Raw genomic sequence first — 20,415 nt, forward strand, 5'->3', positions numbered from 1 at the left:
GTTTCCGCATCGCAAGCACGTACCTCAAACCATCCCTTCATCAGGATTTAGTTAGACTATAAGACTATAAGACATAGGAGCAGAAATCGGTCATTCAGCTCATCAAGTCTGCTCCGCCATTCCATCCCGGCTGATCCCGGATCCCACTCAACCCCATACACTTGCCTCCACCGCAGTCTGCGGCTGAGCGTTCCACAGATTTGTTACTCTCTGACTAAAACAAAATCCTCCTCACCTCAGTCTAAAAGGTCGCCCCTCAAATTTGCGGCTGTGCCCTCTAGTTCTGGACACCCCCACCATAGGAAACATCCTCTCCACGTCCACATAATCTTGGTTCTTCCACATTCAGTATGTTTCAATGAGAGTTGTAGTTGTTGCTGTAATGTTCAGAACACCACGGCCGAGCTTTCGTCCCTTCCTTAAAAGTGGGGGTGTTTTTAGAATTTCCCTACCGATGACTGATATACAGCAAGGAACCATTCTTACCTACCGGACGTGTTACAGGGTTATCGTGGCGCCTCAACGACGGCAATGAAAGGCCAACGATAGTGCAGGAAATTTCTTCATCTGGGATTTTCCGCTCAGATTTCAAACTTCACAAACAACTATGTGGAAATTCGGGGTTTGAGCCCTGGAGTTCACACATGCGCTCCTCCACTGAGCCAGGTCACCACTGTCACATGAACGATGATCTCTTCTGTCTGAGACTCTGATCATAAAGATTGGGCGTTGAAAGATAGAAAATAGAAGCCGGAGTAGGCTATTCTACTTTTCGAGCCAATTCCGCCATTCACTTCGATCCTGGTCGCTCACCTAACCTCAGTTTCTCTTTCCGATCACCAGGCACGCCCTTTGATCCCTTTTGTATATGAAAATATGTCTGACCTCTCCTCGATTTATTCTCATTGTGGAGACCTGCGTCAGGGAGAAAAGGAGACGTGACTGTCTGACGGTCCCACACCACTGACCTGCAAAATTTAAGGAGTTTCAGGCAAAAAGAAAAAATAGGCTTTTTAAAAAATATATAAAATCAGAGTATTAGTTTAAAAGGCCAACGTGAAGGCGGAAGAAGCAAATATTTCACCAAACACAAGACTGCACATTTGTCCTGAATACAAACAGAACATTTTTGGAAATTCGCATCCACGCCAAATTAAAGAGAAAATGTTTAAATCGGAAATCACTTGTCACATTCTTCAGACTGGAACGGATTGATCATCGACTACCCAAATAAACATTGTTCCCTGCAGTCTGGAATGCCGTCAACCGTGTCGTGAGGATGTCAAGTTGTGGGTTTATTTATCTTGCACGATGATGTGAACGAAACATCCGGACTCCTGGGTCGGAAAATGACACAAAGAGACTAAGTGAGGTCAATAAATCAGCCACTTCCCACTTGGGGTTCTGGGTCTAGTGTTATAGCCACCTGCCACCAGAAGGCAGAGAGGAGCTGAGTCTTGTGTTATAACCAGTGGCCAGCAGAGGGCAGAGAGGAGCTGGTATCCGATGGAACCGCCGCAACACGTATTGGTTGCAGGGCAAACGTTTGATATACTGGTGCCAAATGAGAGTTTGTATTGGTTTCATATTCCATGTTCTGTCCATTCATTTCATGGCAAACTGCATGCAAAGAAAGGCAAGTGGTGATAGTATTCTATTTTATAAATGTGGTTATCGATTTTAATGAATACAACACACATAGACAACAAAAGCTGCAGTATTTCCAGAGACTATGAGTGGCCTCGACCACTGATGTTCCGGTAACGCGCAAGGCTTTGATCGATTGCGCCACGGAGACATCCTGAAATAAATTGGAATAAATCGGCTCTTCCTGGGTTTAGATACGGTGACCAGATACTGGTTTTTGCACCCGTTCTTTTACAATCCGTGTCGGTGAGGCGGATCAGAGAGTCACGAAGAATATAAAACAAAAAATGAAGCGGAAGGTAATTGTCAGGATTCAAAACTATGCAGAGACAACATAATCGATTTGTCATCCATCGCCTTAACCACTCGGCCACAATTACTATGTTCACATGTGACAGGGTCAGACAAACAGAAATGATCCTGAACAAAACGCAGAAACTGCTGGAAATACTCAGCATCTGTGAAAGGAGAAACAGAGTCCACATTTTGCTCGGTGACCTTTCACCCTGAAATCCATGGGGCATTTGGTCGGAGAAAAAACTCTATTACAGCGGGATAAATTTTCATTATATCGCGATGACAAACCCAGAGATCCCCATGTTGGCCTCAGCAGTTGGGACAAAGGTGTTTGCCGTTTCCCAGCTATCCTGGAGAAGGCGGAGCCGGGCCCTATTCCTGTCACACGGATCTACGTGTGCTGAGGGAGCCCCCAATGGGCTCTCAATGACAGGGCGCCAGGACACTGAAGCAGAGCGCAGGGACTGACTGCAATGGTGACGTCTGCGGGGTAGCAGGGGCCGCCGTCCCGGACTTGTTCCACTCTCTTCCTACTTTCTCCCATCAGGTGCATTAGCACCACCTACTGTAATGGAGTATGAGGGGACGCTTGATGGGGATCAGATGCGACATCACAAATCTATTTTAACTAAAACGTTCACCAGGGCCCTACACGACTTAACCGTCCCGGCCAGAGGTACCAGTATATCCTGCAAATTCCGCACCCCGGCTCGACCCAACAAATGCCTAAACAGCTTCCAACTTTCCAAAGAATATCTGTGGCACATCATGATCACATGCTCCACCGTCTCTGGGATATTACAAAAAAAAAATCCCACGGCCAATTCCCATACTACCCAACAAGTACCAAAGAGGAGTGTAAACCAGTATGTCCAACCATTAGTCTCATAAACCATACACTTTCCCTCCCATTCCTTCCTAAAAGGTGCATCGTTTGGACTGATGGAAACAAACTATAATACCACCTCCCTCTGCAACTCCTATCCCACAATTTCTGCTATTTCCCAATCTAGTGCAACATTTGGCTTCATGCCTTCCCGTATGAACTAGAATATCTGCCTCGGACTTAGTAAGTGTCTGCTTGCTGTAACATCTGCCCTTTCATTACCCGACACACACACAAGTGCAAGTACGTAAGAGAAAGTGTGTGCAAGTACGTAAGTACGTAAGTACGGAGAATGGGAGGTGACCTGATAGAGGTGTATAAGATGATGCGGGGCATTGACGTCAGGGGTAAGTTTTCACATAGAGAGTGGTGGGTGCCTGGGATGCACTGCCGGCGGCGGTGGTAGAGGCGGATCCAATAGAGTCTTTTAAGAGCCTCTTATAGGTACACGGGGCTCAGAAATATAGAGGGCTATGCTCTAGGGAAATTCTAGGCAGTTTCCAGAGTAAGTTACATGGTCGGCACAACGTTGTGAGCCGGAGGTCCTGTAATGCGCTGTAAATTTCTGTGTTCTGTGTTCTGTCTTCTTCCCACACACATCAGAACATATAGATCAGAATACACTTCCATCAACAGATCAGCTATGATCCCCTTGAAGACTTCGATTCGAAACTCTGCAGTACCGAGGCAGTGTCTGGGCAGATCACAACTCTGTTTCACTTAACTTGTTCAACCCATTGCAGACTAATGATAATGGTCATGAGTTCTGCTGTATAGACAGGCAACGTTTACCCACCTGTCCACTTTGGAAGGACAAACTCCAAGGCAGAGTTCAAAGTAAATGGCAGGATACTTGGTAGTGTGGAGGAGCAGAAGGATCTCGGGGTACATGTCCACAGATCCCTGAAAGTTGCCTCACAGGTGGATAGGGTAGTTAAGAAAGCTTATGGGGTGTTAGCTTTCATAAGTCGAGGGATAGAGTTTAAGAGTCGCGATGTAATGATGCAGCTCTATAAAACTCTGGTTAGGCCACACTTGGAGTACTGTGTCCATTTCTGGTCGCCTCACTATAGGAAGGATGTGGAAGCATTGGAAAGGGTACAGAGGAGATTTACCAGGATGCTGCCTGGTTTAGAAAGTGTGCATTATGATCAGAGATTAAGGGAGCTAGGGCTTTACTCTTTGGAGAGAAGGAGGATGAGAGGAGACATGATAGAGAGTAAAAATTAATAAGAGGAACAGATAGAGTGGATATCCAGTGCCTCTTCCCCAGGGCACCATTGCTCAATACAAGAGGACATGGCTTTAAGGCAAGGGGTGGGAAGTTCAAGGGGGATATTAGAGGAAGATTGTTTACTCAGAGAGTGGTTGGTGCGTGGAATGCACTGCCTGAGTCAGTGGTGGAGGCAGATACACTAGTGAAGTTTAAGAGACTACTAGACAGGTATATGGAGGAATCTAAGGTGGGGGCTTATATGGGAGGCAGGGTTTGAGGGTCGGCACAACATTGTGGGCCGAAGGGCCTGTACTGCGCTGTACTATTCTATGTTCTATGTTCTATGCTCAACATTAAACCAGGGGATAAATAACACACCTGGTTACCAACTGGGTTTTCAGAACAATCTAAAGATAGGCAAAAAGGAAATAATACTGATGCCGTAAATAACCCGATACCCTCTCACCCCAACAAGAGTCTGTTTATCCTCTGGAAATCTCAAATGTATTCCCACATCTGGAAATGTCCATGATGGAACTCCAGGCCAGGCCAGTTGTCCACAAATCCCCAAGACCGTACTCCCACACTTACTCTCTAAGTGTCTACAGAAAACATTTATCAGCTCTGCCGGTATATTCTCAACAACCCATTAAAACAGAATTAGTCACACGTGACGTCCTCACTCTATTAAGTAAGTCCAGTTTGCAAGACTCATTGTTTATTTCTCCCGGCAGGTCAAGAGACATCTCGCCTTGTTTAACCTCCGATGCATCTCTAGCTGTGGTCCGGAACGCTCCATTACAGATTCACAGTGCACTGGTCTGTAGAACATCCAACCTATATAAAACTGAATGAGCTGCCTCTCTATAAATTAAACAACCTGTATTAAAGGACAATAAATTGTCAATAGAACACCCTGGAAGAGCCACAGTCAAATCCAGCCACACTGTGCATAAAGTTAATGACCTGTTTACATTTATCCTCCAAACACTTTGTATTTGCTCTCCACATCAGCCAAAGCCCGTTATAGTTAAACACAGGAACACTAGACAGCAAACACTCATACACAGTAAAGTGAATACAATCCGCACTATGTTTCCGAGTAAACACACACATTTTGATTTGGACACAGAAAATTTAAAACCCAGCCCAGAGACTATTCCTCCATTACTGTTAACACTGCGTATACAGACCGTAGCACATAGGCGGCATTTTCCACAGACCCCATCATCTGCACATAAAGCCAGACCAAGCCCAGCCCCAACACCACCAAATATCCTTAATCCTCAGATTAAACAATATTGAGCTAATAACACCATCCTGAGTGTGAGGCGTCTGCAAATTCTGATGGCATTTCTTCACAACCCACCACCACTCCGAATGACAGGCCGAAATAAAACAATATGCAGTTGTAAAACTTGCCACCAATGCCAAGCTTACTGAGTTTAATATAAAAAAACCTCCCTCCTTGATTTTTCAATGTGCAAAAACTGCTGATACTTTACTGTAAAAAGCTTTCAGAATATCGTTTCCCAGTGGTACCAGGGCGTCTTAGATCTCCTTTAACGAAACGCAAATTAGTAGGGACGAAATAATTCTCTCGTCTCTAAAACAAAGAATGGACAGCACAGCAGCCCTTTTCCAGTCTCCTGGAAACATCCCTAACTTCCAGATCTTCTTATAAAACTCAAAGAACCTCTTTCAGGCTGCCTCGGGCAGATGGAGTATATGATAGCTTCCCATATCATATCCTGGGTTGTCTGACTTGACCTATTGACAACAAATGTCAATTAATCCAACTTAAAGTCATCATCCAAGGCACTCTCAAACGCCACGATTCTCATAGATCTTCCCATTGTTCATCAAAATATGCTCTTGATTCTTAATATACTCATCCCCTATGTAGACTAGTCTACCACAAACCGCCGAAAGGTCTCGGCCCGAAACGTCGACGGTACTCCTTTCCATAGATGCTGCCTGGCCTGCTGAGTTCCTCAGGCATTTTGTGTGTGTTGTTCGTCTAGACTAGGTATCTTTGTAAACAGGTTTCACATTAATTCTTCCTTTTCTTTGTCCGTTGCCGCCAAGTTTTCATTCCCCATTAATACTTGCTATATCTTCTGACACCATTCATTTTATTTAGCATTCTTCACACCCCTGGCAGACCAGATTCCCTCCCAATTGATCAGCAAATGCCCTCAAGCCGCCCTTTTGTCATTCCTAATAACTCTGCTTGCTATCGTTCTATCCTTCTGAAAATTCAGCAAAGCTTCTTGCGGGACTCCCCGTTAAGAAACACCGAAAGCCCCTCTCCGGTCTCTCTCTCCATTCCCGCGCCCCGGCCCGTTGCCAGGGGAACGAGTCTCGCGATCAGCGCGCGTTCTCTGTGACGTCACCATTAAACTACTCGTTAATCGTTGTGTATCACGTGACGGTTAGGCGCCAGCCTCGGGGGGGGGCGGGGAGCAGAATAAATTGTCAGTCAGAGCAGCCAATGGGAATCCTCCAAATATTACAAATAAATCATGAAACAGGCTCGACTGGGGCGGGGTGGGGTTTTCGCGGTGGGGAAGCCGGATGTCTATACCGGGCCTACGGAAAGGAAAATAACAAATACTTAAAAAGGGAAGTAACGAACGAGATATAAAACTTAACAGACATATTAAATTGTCTGCAGGACTGTCGGTGGGAGGTAAGAAATAGACGCCGATTTGGATCGAACCCTCATCAGGACAATGTTAATGCCGAGATATGTAATACTGTATTAGTTGATTTCTCGCTGAAAAGTTTAATTACATCGGGAAAGAACAGAAAGTCTTGTGGGTGGTGTGGCAGTTAATGATTGAAAATAAAGAGAAATTAGATTAACGAAGAGGTTTCAGACGAACATGATTGCACTGTAATCTGTGACCTCGTGCTCTGGTCCCCATCCCCCCGCCAGTCCCAGGGAGCAGCAATGAACCTCCCTGACAGTGTAGAGCAGATTCGGCAGGATGTTGTCTGGCATGTGGCCTTTCTGTGAAGAGGTGAAACTAGATGGCTTGGCTTTGTTTTCCTCAGAAAGGTGGAGAAGCTGAGCTGCTGAGAGTGGCAGCAGACAACTGAAGTTCACAAGAGTGAGTCAAGTGTTGTGTGGCCAGTCATCACTGCAGCCGCTGCAGCAGCCCATTAGTTGCAGCCAGAGCCTCAGTTCAGTGGAGAGACGAGTGAACCTCGCAGAGCAGCCAGCTGAACCGGCCCATCCCTTGCTCCGGCTTCAACACGCTGACCTGGCACTTAGACCGATCACTCGGGTGTTTTCTACCTCGCAGGCCTGGGCCCAGGCCCCGCCACCTCTACTCTGCATTGCGGCCGCTTGTCTCTGCTCAGTTCTGTCACATCCAATCACCTCCAAGTCTGCTCCAGGACATTGTCCCACTCTCCGGCCCGGGCCCCGTCGCCTCGATTCGGTCCGAATGCGCCACGCACAACCGCCCTGCATCTTCAAAACTGCAGTTCACACCGCAGAAATTCCAGTTCGTATAGGCGGCTGAAAAGCTCAACTCCGAATGGCAAGCAACAGCCTATTGATTGCAGTGATCGTCTACCTGAAAATGTGAGATTAATAAAGTAGTTCGTGGTTTTGTTTGATACCGATAAGTCATCGCCGTGCTTCACCAGCGCCATCATAAACCGGAGTGCCCCTCCCTGGCGCCAGGGTCAGGGACGTCTCGGAGCAGCTACAGAAAACTCTCAAGGGGGTCAGTGTTTATTCAGCCGGAGGTGGTAGTTCACGTCGGTACCAATGGACAGGTAGAAAGCAGATGATGCCCAGTACTGTGAATATAGAGAGTTAGGGAAGAAGGTGAAGAGCAGGACCTGAAGCGTTGTAATCTCCGGGTACTCCCGGTACCGTGTGGTAGTGGGGGTAGGAACAGAAAGTTAGAGCAGATGAATGTGTGACCGAGGTGCTGGTGCAGGGGCAGGTTTCAGGACTCTAGATCATAGATTCATAGCGCCATTGAAAAGTATAGCAGAGAAACAGGTCATTCGGTCCATCTAGTCTGTGCCAAATCATTTAAACTGTCCACTCCCATCGAACTATACTGGGAACATATCCCTCTATACCCTACCATCCGTGTACCTATCCAAAACTTCTCCTAAATGTTGACATCAAATTTGCATGCATCACGTGTTGGCAGCTCGTTCCAAAACCCCCATCTGAGTGATAAATTTTCCCTTTGTGTTCTGATTAAACTTTATCACCAACCAACCTTAACCCATGATCTCCAGTTGGAGTCCCACCCAGCCTCCGAGGGAAAAGTCTGCTTGCATTTACCCTATCATCGGGACTTCTCCTGGTGTGGGGATGACTTGTACACGAGGGATAGTTTGCACCTTCACTGGAGGGGGGTCAGTATCATAAAGTTCATTACTGCTGTCTGGGAGGGTTGAAACGAGATTGACAGGGGAATGTGAACCAGAACACCAGTCACTGAATGGAGGGATTGAATCTAAGTGAGATGTCATGCGCAGTAATACTGTATGGATGGATGGGCAGGAGCTCAGGAATATAAACGACAGCACAGATGGATTGAGATGTGTTCAGTTGAATGTGAGAAGCATTAAGAGTGAGTCTACAAAATTAAGGACGGCAATTAATCTGATGTTATACAGCCTCATCTCCATCAGTCACAGAGACAGATTTTAGGAAGGAGCAAAAACAGTGTTATCATTATGGGTGACTTCAGGATAATCACAGTGGGTGTTGATTCGGAACGGGTTTAAGATGGTGATGGTGAACTTAAGCGAGTTCTGGCTGGTGGCTAATGAAACACGAAATATATATATATTTAATTCAGCTTTTTCTGACTAATGATCACTGCAAGTAATAACTTCCCTTAGGTCTTTAAGGTAATTCGCAGCGGCAGAACCGAGGCGAGGTCAGGAGACGGACCGGTCGCCAAGAGCGAGGCGGACTCACGGTTCGATCAATTTCAGCGCCGTGCCGATGGCCGAAAGGAGGTGGCGACGTTCGGGCACCAGCGCAAACCGATTCGACTGAACTCGATGCTTGGACCCAGAGTTAATCGCCGTGCCGAATCGGGGATCAGATCGACCCGACGAGGTCCAGGCCCCAAATCATATCGAGGCGATTAAACCCGACGTTTGGCCATCGATTTAGGTGCCGGATCAAACTGAAAATATCGGGGTGCCAAGACCTGAGCCCCTCATATCACTGTTCCACGAAGTTCACTCGGCTCCGCGTTGAATTGTGGGCTCGATGGCGGAATTCAGTTCAGAATGTTGTTTGCTCGCATTTGTTTCTTCTCTGTATGTTGGGTGCTCGACGGTCTTTTTTACTTGATTTGGGAGGGGGCTTCTTTGTTTTTGTGGCTGCTTGTTAGGAGACGAATCTCGAATTTGCTTAATGTATATATACTTTGATAATAAATGTACTTGGAACTGTTGAACTTCGAACCGCTCCAACATTGCCTGGGGACTCTAATGGAGCAATAGATTTGATAGGGCAGTATTTGTTAGCCATGTCTAAAAGGGTTTCTTTAAGCAGTTCATGCGTGGTCCAAGTAGAGGTGAGGTTATGCATTGTATCCCGTTCCCGGAAATGAGCCAAGTGACCGACCTTTCAGTTGGTGAACCAGTGCAATTTGCAACAAGGCAAGAGTTACGTTATTGCTCAGGTAAGGATAGTTTTCAGATAGCGTACAGTCAATCTCGGCAAGAAAGGTCTTTGAAAAGCAGAGCTTCCCTTTCACAGAAGGGGATTGGATCCACTTACATACCAAGACAACATAATGACAATTATAGCAAATGACAGATTATAGTGTAATATTTCCCTTACTAATTCTGAGTTATCATTGTCTTTAATATGCAGATTCTTTTGGCTATCAATACTGTATTATTTTAGTTTGAAGATTGACTAAACAAGGACACAAGGAATTTGAACAAAAACATTGCAAACACGAGGAAATATGCAGATGCTGAAAATCCAAAGCGACGCGCACAAAATGCTGGTGGAACTCAGGAGGCCAGGCAGCAGCTATGGAAAAGAGTAAACAGTTGACGTTTTGGGCTGAGGCCGTTAATTAGGACTGGAAATAAAAAGGTCAGATTAAGAAGGTGGGGAGATAAGGTAGGTGATAGGTAAAGTGGTGGCCGGGGTGAAGTAAAGAGCTGGAAAATTGATTGGTAGAAGAGATAAAGGGATTGGGGGATGTGATAGTAATGGATAGAAGACCATGAAAGAAAGGGTGAAGGACTGGTAAGGAGATAAGGTAAGAGAGGGAAATAGGAATGGAGAATGGGGAATGGTGATGGAGAGGAGAGGGCAATTACCAGAAGTTTGAGAAATCAGTGTTCATGCCATCAGGCTGAAGCCTACCCAAACGGAATATAAGGTATTGCTCCGCCAACCTGAGTGTGGACTCATGGTAGTAATAGAGGAGACCATGGTCTGACATGTCGGAATGGGAATAGAAGGTAAAATTGAAATGAGTGTCCACCGGGAGATCCCACTTTTTCTGCCAGATGGAGCGAAGATCCTTGACGAGACGTCAGGTTTCTCCGATATACACCATACCACAATATGGCCACTGGATACAGTAGCCAACACCAACATACTTGCCGGTGAAAGTGTCACCTCAGACTCTTGGGGCAATGAATGGTAGTGAGGGAGGTGGTGTAGGGGCACAAGTGGCACTTGTTCCGTTTGCAAGGATAAACACCAGGAGGGGGATCAGTAGGGATCGTCGTGGACAAGGGAGTCGCATCGGGAGCAATCGCTGCAGAAAGCAAAGAGTGGGGGTGGAGGAGGAGGGACAGATTACCATTTGGTCATTTTCAGTCTCCGAATAAACAACTCTAAGAAGTGGTATTTCTTTGTTCAAACTTGCGAACAGTTTGGTTCAGAGGCCATGTTGTTCTCCTTGTGCACAGCTAACTAATGTTTATTTGAAGAACGTGTGCGAGTTTGCAGATTACAGCTAATGGTGATGGTAGATACACGAAGTTTCCTCGAAGATACCAAACCCTTGAGTTTATTGTACAGTAAAAAGGAATTCAGCCCCATTGGCCGATCAGTCCTCACACAGAATTCCTCCTGTGTGGAGTAGTCGATCACCTTTGTCAAATGTGGGAAAGCTGCAACAGTAAAACAGGGGCATTAGTTGGGCTCGAATCAGGTGAGTGAACAGATGGAAACAGTAGCTGCCTCGGGCCGGGCTGGATCTTATGAATCGATGGGACAAGAGGATGCCTCATGTTGGATTGAATCCCATTGGTGCATGATGGATAGAGACTGCCTCGGGGTGGATTCGATCCCATGATTATGAAAGAAGCGACAGAGTGAGAAAGTGAATTCTGAAGTATGAGTGAGTGCCTGGATTGTGTATCTGATGGTCACGTGACAGTCCCTGTCCTGGACATCAGGAGGACTCCGGTGGCGTGTGTATTGGCACGTTATGGAGCAGAAAGTAGGAAATATGTTGAGAAGTGGGTGGAATGGAAGAAGCGAGTGCTTGCAGAAGTACAGATATAAGGAGAAAAATGGGAGAAAGCTAGCAGATGTCCTGTGACTGTTTACTGGAAGAGTGAAATGCAAAAAATAGTTATATGATTGTCGCAGTAAGAGCAAAAAATATGAACTAAAGTTAGAGAATGAAAAGGCACAGAAAGAGCACTCTACAGTGTTTAACAAGAAACAACTTGTAGCAGAGTCTGAGCAGCAAGTAATGTCTATAACCCGCTGTACCCCTGCCTCCCGCAGGCACGGTTACAACAAAGCCCATCCCTCAGTTGTACTGAGTTTGATTCTGTCTACCACTCTGATAAGAAGGTTAGAGCTGTGAAGGGAGCACTGGACCGCACTGCCCAGAGAAATCACACTTGCCAATGGAACTGCTTTGAACGATGGCAATAAACTTCTCATCATGGACTGCATAAATTCTCAGCTCCGAAGCTGCTTCATGAGGATGAGGGTGAAGTCTGTTACTGCAACTACCGGGTAATGGCATCAGTTTTAGGTAATAGTACGTGTGATGTCCATGTCACCAGTGATCTTGCAACTTCTGTTAATGGCACTTACAGTATTGGCTGGCAGGCCTACTGCTGTTTGCCAAGGGTATCCCTTTCCCTTTAAATGGGGTATTTGGCCTGAACAGGACCTGTCAAGCGGTTATTATTCTTTGGTGTATGTAGCAGCAAATACTAACACCTGCCAGCATTGAAGGACGAAGGAGACTGATGAGTGTAACTGGATTGTAGTGTTCCTGTTCTGGACACCTACCAGACAGACTCGAGAGAGCATCAGTATGACCCCAGTGTTGCAGTAATTGGCTAACGACACTGCTATAGTGCTACATGATACAACTCTGGTCACCAATGACATTTCTAACAAAGTGGCAGCAAGCCGCAATGCGGCCTTTCAAAACTGACCAGAATTAAACTTTCTGTTGGCTGAGAGGGGAGGTAGTTGTGCCATCATTGGCTGGAATGATGCACAAACATCCTTGCTATATCTGAGAACATCACCGACTTTCGCCATGAAGATCCCGTTGGAAGCAATTAAGGTTAAGAAGTTTGGACAGGAGAGACATCACATTTGGAAGTCTATTCATTAGCTTCACTCCCTGCTCGGAAGATTCTGCAACTGGAGTGTACAGTGGGCAAGGGTTATTTCCTTGCTGGTTTTGACACTTGTTCTCCTGTCCTGCCTGAGATCACTCTGTGTAGTAATGGTGCAAATAACAGCTGCCTCCATTACAGTTCAACAGGCCTCCTCTTCAGATAGTCACTGAAGAGAGCCGAATTCTCTGTGCAAGTCAACTGCAGCCACAATCCGTGCTGTCATTGACGAGGGAAGGGAAGTAGGGAGTCTGGAAGTTACAGCAAGTCAAGTTCATGTAGCGCCTTGGCAAAGGAAAGTTTACAGATAGTGTGCAGTCAACCTCGGCAAGAAAGGTCGTTAAAGGGCCGGCTTCCCCTTTTGCATACCAAAACAAGATGAGGATGCAAATGACGAGCTCTCGGAATATTGGCCACAAACAACAGAAATCTGCAGATGCTGGAAATCCAAGCAACGCACACGAAATGCTGAAACAACTCAGCAGGCCAGGCAGCATCGATGGGAAAGAGTAAACGGTCGACGTTTCGGAACGAGATTCTGCATCAGGACTGATATTGGTCAGTTCCTTTACTAAGGTGGTGGGACCATGTGGGAGTTGATATTTGACAACAACAGCACCGGTTTAAATGTGTTCGGAGTGATGGACTCCGTCACTGAGTGTAACAACGAATGCTGCTGAGATACAGATTCTCGGGTTATATTTGAGGAAAGAGGTTGAACACAACGTCGCTCTCTTCTCGGATCTACATTCTCGAGCTCACAGCAGCCGGGATATTCCACCTTTCCAATATCCAAAGAAATGATCACATAAACCGAATTCCTTGTCCGCATTTACTTTTTAAAATTCATTATCCCTCTTGAATACTAATGTAGTAAAATGGCATTCTCCTCGTCGGGGAACTGAACCCCGGTCTCCCGCGTGACAGGCGGGAATACTAGCCACCATACTAACGAGGAACATCCCTTGGCATTTAACTCTGTCATCTGTCTTATGTATAAGAATACAAAAGGGTAAATAGGATTATTTTGATGTGTGTTGACTGCAATACTGGAGCCTTTTACTCGTGTCTTTCCCCTAGAAGTGTCTCAGGTTTCTCCAGTGATTCAGTTACCTACTGCGCTCGAAGATTAGCCGAGGGAAGTTCTCTCATTACAGCCCAATTCCCTGTTGTTGGAAAGTTCATTAATAATCATATTTATATTTTATTTCTGCTTTTAAAATGTGATAGGCAGAAAACGATGTGTAAGTCTTCGAATTTTGAAGGGATCACTTCCACTTCAGTCCGATTCCGGGTGATTATTCACTGGGTGTTGTGCTCTCCGGTCTGTCGGAGGATGGCGACATCAACTGGACAGAACATGAACTGCACCAGAGTGAGGAATCAGACTGACCAGTTGGAAAGCAGCTCGGGACGTCATTCGACGTCATACACCACTGCAGACAGTCAGTAGCTGAGTCTCCTGCAGAATGATGGACCGATGGTGATATGATCGTTATAAAAGTAATTTGTCTCGTTTTTTTTTTCCGTTATCTAAAAAGTAAAAGAGTGGTGAGAGTTGATATTGCACCACAGGAAAATTATGCTGGTGCGATAGTAATGGGGACAAACAAATAGCAGATGAACTTCATGGGTACTTTTCTTGTTTCTTCATTGTGGAAGACACTAGCAGTGTGCTAAACGTCTGTGACTGTCAGGGAATAGGTGTGAGTGCCTTTGCTATTACAAAGGATAAAGTCCTAGGCAGACCCAAAACCATTATGGTGGATAAATCACCTGGGTCAGATGGACTACATCCCAGAGTCCTGAGAGAGGTTGTTCAGGAGATAACTGATGCATTGGCAATGATCTTTCAAGAATCGCTTCATTCTGGCATGTTTCTGGAGGACTGGAACATTGGGAATGTCACTCCACTCTTTAAGAAGGGAGGAAGGGAAAAGAAAGGAAAGTATAGGCCAGTTAGCTGAATGTCAGTAGTTGGGAAAGTGTTGGAGTCTATTATTAAGGATGCGGATTCAAGGTACTTGGAGACTAATGATAAAACAAGTCAAAGTCTTCATGAGGAAATCTTGCCTAACAAATCTGTTAGAGTTCTTCGAGGAAGTAACAAGCAGGTCAGACAAACGAAAGGCAGTGGATGTCATTTACCTGGAATTTCAGAAGGCCTTTGATAAGGTGCCACACATGGAACTGCTTAACAAGATAAAGTTCTATGGCATTACAGGAAAGATACTGGCATGGATAGAGGAATGGCTGACAGGCAGGGGACAATGAAGAAATAGAACGGACCTTTTCTGGTTGGCTGCTAGTGAGCTAATGGTGTTCTTCAGAGGTCAGTTTGAGACTGCTGCTTTTCACATTGTTTGTCAACGATTTAGATAATGGAATTGATGGCTCTGTTTACGGATGATATGAAGATAGGTGGAGGGGTTTGATAGTGCTGAGGAAGCAATGTGATTGTAGTGGGAATTGTGGCAGATGGAATACAGTGTTGCGAAATGTATGTACAACACGTCACAATTGTCTGCATTAAATTTCATCTACCAATATAAAGATGCAAAGTACTTATTTAGTATTTTAATCACATACTTTGGCTTCTGGCAGAAATTCCCTCGTTTATTTTTGAGAGCTCCTACATTCTCCACTGCAAACTTCCTGTTTTAACAGTCAGTAAAATACCATTGAATTTTCTTAATCTCACTCATGACGTTTAATGTTCCTTTTCTTGGAATATGGAACAAACAAACAGGTCTAGCACTGGAAAGGCCATTCGGCCCATGATATTGTACTAATATTGATGCCAATTCATATTAAATGCCATCCTTCTGTTTATCATCCAGTCACTTCATATTCACATGTTCATCTAAAAGCTTCGCAATCTCCAGCAACTCTCTGCTTCCATTGCTATCAGAAACATACCCTCTCCTATTGGCATTTCTACCATGGGGAAAAGATTCTGACTACCCTCTCATGATTTTAAACACCTCCATCGGGTTTCCGGTCAGCTTCTGAGGTCCCAGGGAGAACACAAGTTTGTTCAAACTTTCCTCAGACCTCCTATACTCTAATCTGTGGAGCATCCTGGTGAAGGTCTTCGGCATCCGTTCCTGACTGTCCTTTCTTAACTCTTTCTGTGCCACACTGAAGACTGCATTGGCACTGTTTCATGCACCCATGCTGAGCTCAAAAACAAAAATCATCAACTTTGACTCCAACTTTCCAGGTGCCCTTAAATTCATTTCCACATGTTTGACACCTGTCTCTGATTTCTCAATAGTTTTGTCTCCATCTCTGGAGACAGACTATCTAGTGATATCTTCCTATAAACCTACTGACTCTCACAGCTATCCTGACTATTCCTCTTCCCACCCTGCCTACTGTACAAATGCCGTCCCTTTTATTCGCCTCCACCACATCTGTTCCCAGGGTGAGGGTTTCCTTGTCAGATTATCAGCGATGTCTTCCTTCTTCAGCGAACGGCATTTCCCTTCCTGTCTCATTGCTGCTACTCTCACCCTCATACATGCCTCCATTTCTCAGACATCTTCTCACTGCCATAACAGGGTTACAGTTCCCCTTGTTCTTACGTATCACCCCCGTGTGTCCCTTTCCAGGGCAACATTTTACATAATTCCACCATCTTCAAAGGAATTCTAGCACTAAACACATCCTTGCCCCACCCTACTCCCCACTTTCAGCCGGGATCACTCTCTCCGTGATTCCCTTGTCCATTCATCCCTCCCCACTGATCTCACTGCTGACACTTATCCCTGTAATCGGAACATGAGCTACACCTGCCCCTGCACCACCATTCAGAAACACAAATAGTCCGTCCAGGAGAAACAAAACTTCACCTGCAAGCCTGTTGAGATCGTCACCTGTATCTGGTCAACACACACAAAATGCTGGAGGGTCTCAGCAGGCAAGGCAGCATCCATGGAAAAGAGTATAGTCGATGTTTCGGGCCGAGACACTTCATCAGGAATGGAGAAAAGAAGACGAGGAATCAGAGTTAGAAGGTGGGGGAGGGGGAAGAAACACAAGGTGAAAGGTGACACTGTGAGAGGGGCCGGTGAAGTAAAGAGTTGGGAAGTTGATTGGTGTATGAGATACAGGGCTAGAGAAGGGCAATCTAGTAGGAGAGGACAGAAAGCCATGGAAGAGAGAAAATGGGGAGGAACACCAGAGGGAGGTGATGGGCAGGTAGGAAAATAATGAGAGATGGAAAAGAAAAGAGGAAATGGTAAAGGAGGCATGGAACATTACCGAAAGTTAGAGAAATATAAGTTCATGTCCGTGACAGGCGGGTATACTAACCAGTGACGAGAAAGCAGCGCGAAAGTAAACCTGTCATTCAGATGTCCGAACACACGAAGTCTCACGGGGTCAAACCGATATTTGTTCGGCGACTGCGAAACCGGCGCTTTTCAGACATTTTACATTTCTTCCTCTGCGACCGGAAAGGACTCGGGAATCCTGTCCGATTCAGCTACTTCTTTGTCGAGCACTGGACAGAGGACACGCTCCAATTTGTGCCTGGTTGTGCATTGGGATGAAGAGCATTCCCCAACAGGATTTTGTTGTCTGAGTAATCGATGCAGGGAACGGTACGGAAAATCGAGAGGGAGCGAGAGAGAAAGGGGTGGTGGGAGAGAGAGAGAGAGGGAGAGAGACAGAGAGGGGGAGAGAGAGAGAGAGAGAGAGAGAGAGAGAGAGAGAGAGAGAGAAGCTCTTCTGCATGGTTTTCTCATATTTTTCTCCAGTTCTGATGAAGAGTCTCGGGCGGAAACGTTGAGTGTACTCTTTTCCATAGATGTCACCTGGCCTGCTGAGACCCTCCAGCATTTTGTTTGTGTTGTTGTTCATTTTCTCTCTTTTCCAGTTATTACGAACAGGCATCCACCAGCAACATCAAATCTCTTCTTTCTCTAAATGTTGCCTACCCATTGCGTGTTTTCAGCATTTTTGTGTTTTTATACAAGACACGGGCTTATTCTGCAGAGAATAGATGACGTTAAGATACCTCAATACACAATCGGTTAATCTTTCCAACCAAACAGAAACCTCCGCAAAAATTAAAAGGGATAACATATAAAAGTACAGTCCAGCCGAAAGCCAGTGGATTTCCTTGCATCTACCAATGATGGGATGCCGTCGTGTTTTAAAGCGCACTGACGGAAAATTGTTGTTGTTAGCAGTTGAGATAGCAGAGGATGGTTTCGATCCATCGCCCTCTGGGTTATGGGCCCAGCACGCTTCCGCTGCGCCACTCTGTTCTGGGAAAAAAAACAGCATTGCTCTCCCATGAATGACGTGCAACTTCTTCCGTTTGTTTGTGTATGGTGCATATCACTGTGTGTGTGTTTGCGTTTGTGTGTGTTGGTATGGGTGTGTGTTTTTGCGTAACTGTATATGTCTGAGTTTATATTTCAGTCTGTGCCTGTGTCTGTGTCTGTCTATGTTTGTTTCGGTGCCTGTATCTGTCTTTGTCTTGTCTATATTTGTACATGTCTGAGTTTGTGTCTGTATGTCTGTGTCTATTTCTGTTTATGTCTGTGTCCGTGCGTATATGTTTAGGTCTTGTCTGTATCTGTACATGTCTGGGTCTCTGTCTGGGTCTGTGTCTATGTCTGTATATGTCTGGGTCTCACTCTGTGTCTGTCCATGTTGCATCAATTCCATTTCCCCCTTATTCCTACCCAATTACTTCACTTCTGTTGTAAATTCTGTCTCCACTTTCGTTTCTTTCTTCCTTACTTTCTGGACCACCCAGTTATTCTCTCCGTGTCGTTTATGCTTTACCCCATCTTGCACCTTGTTCCCGATATTTGCCAGTGAATGTGGTTTCTCTTATTTAATTGTTAACAGGGACAATTCATCAGTCTTGTGGGGTTTCTTATAAATAACGACATTTTGAGCCACACTTGGGAGTCACTACGTTCAATCCCGAGGTCCCATTGAAGTTCTAATCCTGTCCTGATCATTGAATGAATGTTGGATTTCCAAAGTGAACCAGAAGTTCACCTGGTCTCCCTGTGAACGGAGCTCGCGGGTTTAGATGCTGACTTGGTTTCCGCATCACAATCACAGACCTCAAACCATCCCTTCATCGGGAGTTAGTTAGACTATAAGACCATAAGACATAGGAGCAGAAATCGGTCATTCAGCTCATCGAGTCTGCTCCGCCATTCCATCCCGGCTGATCCCGGATCCCACTCAACCCATACACTTGCCTCCACCGCAGTCTGCGGCTGAGCGTTCCACGGATTTGTTACTCTCTGGCTAAAAGCAAAATCCTCCTTACCTCAATATAAAAGGTCTACCCTCAATTTTGGGGCTGTTCCCTCTAGTTCTGGACACCCCCACCATAGGAATCATCCTTTCCACGTCCACATAATCTTGGTTCTTCCACATTCAGTAGGTTTCAATGAGAATTGTAGTTGTTGCTGTAACGTTCAGAACACCACGGCCGAGCTTTCGTCCCTTCCTTAAAGGTGGGGGTGTTTTTAGAATTTCCCTCCGGAGGACTGATATGCAGCAAGGAGCCATTCTTTACTATCCCACGGGTTACAGGGTTATCGTAGCGCCTTTACGACGGCAATGAAAGGCCAACGATAGTGCGGGAAATTTCTTCATCTGGGATTTTCCGCCCAGATTTCAAACTTCACAAACAACAATGTGGAAATGCGGGGTTTGAACCCTGGACTTCACACATGCGCTCCTGCACTGAGCTACATCACCAGTGTCAAATAAACGATGATATCTTCTGTCTGAGACTCTGATCACAAAGGTTGGATGTTGGAAGCTAGACAATAGAAGTCTGAATAGGCTATTCGGCTTTTCGAGCCATTTCCGCCATTCATTTCGATCCTGGTCACTCACTTAACCTCAGTTTCTCTTCTCGATCACTATGCACCCCCATTGATCCTTTTTGTATATGAAGATATGTCTGACCTCTCCTCGATTTATTCTCATTGTGAGGAGCTGCGTCAGGGAGAAAACGAGACGTGACTGTCTGACGGTCCGGCACCACTGACTTGTGAAATTTAAGGAGTTAAAGGCAAAGAAAAACAATAGTTTTTTTTTTCAAAAAAAACATAAAATCAGTGTATCAGTTTAAGAGGCCGATGTAAAGGCGGAAGAAGCAAATATTTCACCAAACACAAGACTGCACATTAGTCCTGAATGGAAACAGAACATTTTTGGAAATTCGCATCCAAGCCAAATTAAAGAGAAAATATTTAAATAGGAAATCACTTGTCACATTCTTGCAGACTGAAACGGAATGATCATCAACTACCCGAATAAACATTGTTCCCTGCAGTCGGGAATGCCGTCAACCATGTCGTGAGGATGTCAGGTTGTGGGTTTATTTCTCTTGCACGATGACGGGAACGAAACATCCAGACACCTTGGTCGGAAAATGACACAAAGAGAGTCAGTGGGGTCAATAAATCAGCCACTTGCCACAGAGGGCATGGTGGGGGGTGAGATGCGTGGGGGCTGTGTCTTGTGTTACATCCATATGCCACCAGAGGGCAGAGAGGAGCTGGGTTTTCTGTTATAGCCACCTGCCAGCAGACGGCATAGAGGAGCTTGGTCTTGTGTTCGAGTCACCTGCCACCAGAGGGCAGAGAGGAGCTGATGTCCGAAGGAACCACCGCAACATGTAATGGTTGCAAGAGAAGCTTTAGATATAGTGGTGCCAAATATGAGTTTGTATTGGTTTCATATTCCATGTTCTGTC

At 45.6% G+C, this 20,415-nt stretch overlaps 1 protein-coding gene across 1 annotated transcript in view; it reads right to left on the reverse strand.

The window, feature by feature from the left end:
- Window positions 1-20,415, reverse strand: part of LOC140188818 (uncharacterized) — a 408,483-nt gene that overhangs the window by 131,287 nt on the left and 256,781 nt on the right. The window lies entirely within an intron of this gene.

Source organism: Mobula birostris, chromosome 28, assembly GCF_030028105.1.
Source record: "Mobula birostris isolate sMobBir1 chromosome 28, sMobBir1.hap1, whole genome shotgun sequence".
Taxonomy (NCBI): Eukaryota; Metazoa; Chordata; class Chondrichthyes; order Myliobatiformes; family Myliobatidae; genus Mobula; species Mobula birostris.